The sequence below is a fragment of the Gossypium hirsutum genome, chromosome A08 (genome assembly GCF_007990345.1).
Source record: "Gossypium hirsutum isolate 1008001.06 chromosome A08, Gossypium_hirsutum_v2.1, whole genome shotgun sequence".
In the NCBI taxonomy this organism is placed as follows: domain Eukaryota; kingdom Viridiplantae; phylum Streptophyta; class Magnoliopsida; order Malvales; family Malvaceae; genus Gossypium; species Gossypium hirsutum.
The window spans coordinates 10,898,925-10,901,709 of NC_053431.1; the positions used below are offsets into that span (position 1 = coordinate 10,898,925).

At 32.1% G+C, this 2,785-nt stretch overlaps 1 non-coding gene across 1 annotated transcript; it reads left to right on the forward strand.

Annotated features, from left to right (window-relative positions):
• Positions 1 to 1,483: 1,483 nt before the first annotated feature.
• LOC121205655 (small nucleolar RNA R71) lies at positions 1,484 to 1,590 on the forward strand. Its single transcript, XR_005900731.1, has one exon. It is a non-coding gene; the product is annotated as a small nucleolar RNA R71 (small nucleolar RNA).
• The last annotated feature ends 1,195 nt before the right edge of the window (positions 1,591 to 2,785 follow it).

The window sequence follows — 2,785 nt, forward strand, 5'->3', positions numbered from 1 at the left end:
TCTTTTCATGTAGTTTTAGTTGTCTAGATGCATAAGTTATTACTTTAACGTCTTGCATTAAGACACGGCCTAAACCATTCAATAATGCGTCACTATAGATTACAAATTCTTTACCCCATTCAGGCTAGACCAACACGGGTGCTTTAATCAACAAGATTTTCAATCTTTCAAAACTCTGCTGACATTTATCGGTCTATTCAAATTTCACATATTTCTGTAACAACCATGTCATTGGAGAAGCTATCATCAAAACCCTTTTACTAACCTCTAATAATATCCAACTAGTCCTAGAAAACTTTTGACTTCAGACACATTTTTCGGTGGTTTCCAGTTAACAATTGCTTATATAATAGCCTATTTTTAGTCAAATTAGAATAGTGGTTTTAGAACCACAAATTCAAGGTTGTAATATTTATTTTATTATTATTTTAATGTCCAAAGCATGTTAGTAGTGTCGTATAAAAATTTCGCTAAGAAATTTTATCAATTGCTTACTTAATTTGATAAAAAGGACTAAATCGCGTAAATTACAAAACTTGAGTTCTATTAGCTAAAGGTTTCTAATTGCTATGGAACCTTAAAGTAGAGGTCCTTATGTGGTAATTATCCCATTAATGAGTTAGTGGATGATAACGGCTTGGTATTTTGTGTAATTATCAAATGTTTTAAAGGTTAATTTAGAAAATTAATAAATAAAGGTTAATTAAAATAAAAAAAATATCATCATCTTCCATTATCTATTTTCAATCGAAAAATGAAAGGGAAGAAGCCATTTTTTCATTTCTTCATTTAGGTATGATATTTTGATTTGTTTTTAATGATTTCTATGTTTTTGGAGTTGTTGTAGCTTAATCTAGCTAGCCCAGGGACTAATTTGTAAAACTGTTAAAATTATAGGGTTTTACCATTGATGAATATGTATGTGTTTTGAAGTTTAATAGTATAAAATGAATGGTTGTTGTTAGATAAACTACATTTGTTAAGAGATTTTGGTTAAAATTGCAAATTAGGGATTTATTTGTAAAATGTGTAAAATTCATGGTGAAATGTGATATAATGAAAAACATGGGCTGCTATGGATATATGTATAATTCGGCTAGCATGGGTGTGGGTTAAATTGCATGAATTTGTATTTTTGTGAGCTAGGGACTAAATTGTAAAGAAATTAAATGTTTAAGGGTAAAATAGTAAATTTGTAGTAAAATGAATTATGGATTAAATTGAATAGAATGATATTTAAATAAGTTAAATTTGATTATATGCGATAGGTTTATGCATCCACTTCATGTATTCCAACGACTCGTTTTCTTGACGCGGCTCGATTGGTCGCCATTGATAATTGTTACTAGCGATCCTCTCGATGATTTCGTAAGCCTCATTATAAGACTTAGAAAGGAGAGCACCGTTAGCAGAAGCGTCCACAACCATCCTCGTGTGAGCATTGAGACCATTATAAAATGTCTCAAGTTGGATGCAGTGTGGGATTCCGTGATGAGGGCATTTCCTTATTAGTTCTTTGTATCGTTCCCACGCCTCATACAAGGATTCATCATCTATTTGTTGGAAGGCAGTGAACGTGTTCCTCAATTTAGTATTCTTTCTTGGTGGGAAATACTTCATGAGGAATTTTTCGGCTAACTCTTGCCATGTAGAAATTGAGTTTGGTGGCAATGAATTCAACTAGGCTCGAGCTCTGTCACTTAGTGAGTATGGGAACAACTTCAATCGTAATGCATCTTCGGAAACTCCAGCTAATTTGAAAGAGTCGCTCACCTCCATAAATAGTCTTAAATGAATATGAGGATCTTCTGTAGACATTCCACTGAATTGACCCACTGTCTGAAGCATCTGGAACATGACTGGCTTCAGCTCAAATTATTTTACCTCGATTTTGGGTCTCCTAATACCTGGATTAAGATCGTTAAATACTGGCACAACATATTGTCTTAAGGCTCTATCCCTATCGTTAGCAATAAGGATAGGATTTTGAGCAAGGTTTGCTCTATTTCCTTGATTCATATTCTCGAAATTCATTCCTTCAGTTCTTCTCTGGTTCGCGTGTCTTCTTCGCTATCGAAATGTTCGTTCTATCTCAGGGTCTACAGGGAGTAAGTCAATAATCAGGTCAATACTCATAAACACCTGAAATTATCAAAGAAAAATTAATTAAGTTAAAAATTAAACAGAAAAATAAACCAAAATGTAAAACTAACAAATTCACAAATAATGACTTTTTGAAACAGTCCCCGACAGTGGCGCCAAAAACTTGGTACGACGGAAAAATGTGCAAGTGTACACAATCGCAACAAGTAATAAAGTGACAAGTAAATGTCGAGTTATCGTACCCACAGGGACTGTAAAAAAGAATTATTTATGAAAGTACTTGTAAAACACTTTGGCGAGGTAAAAATAATTTGATTTTAAAATATGGTTAAAAACTATTTAAAAACTAAGTAAATAATTAAAATAAAACAAAAGAGTTCTGGTGTACGATTTCAAATAATATTTAATTAATGTAACATACTTGTGTTGGATTAGTTATATTTCTTTAACTTAGAATTATTAAACTCATGTTTACATTGTTACGAATAAATTCACAGCAACCCGGTAATTTGCTAACTTATGATCAAATTTACAAACAAAAATTCATCCATCTCTTGACATATCCCTATGTCAATTCAACCGACTAAACAGATTCTAGTAAGCAAACATGTTATTGCACATACATACTCATTAAATTAAACCAATCTCTTGCATTTCACTATGTCAATTCAAACGATTAATA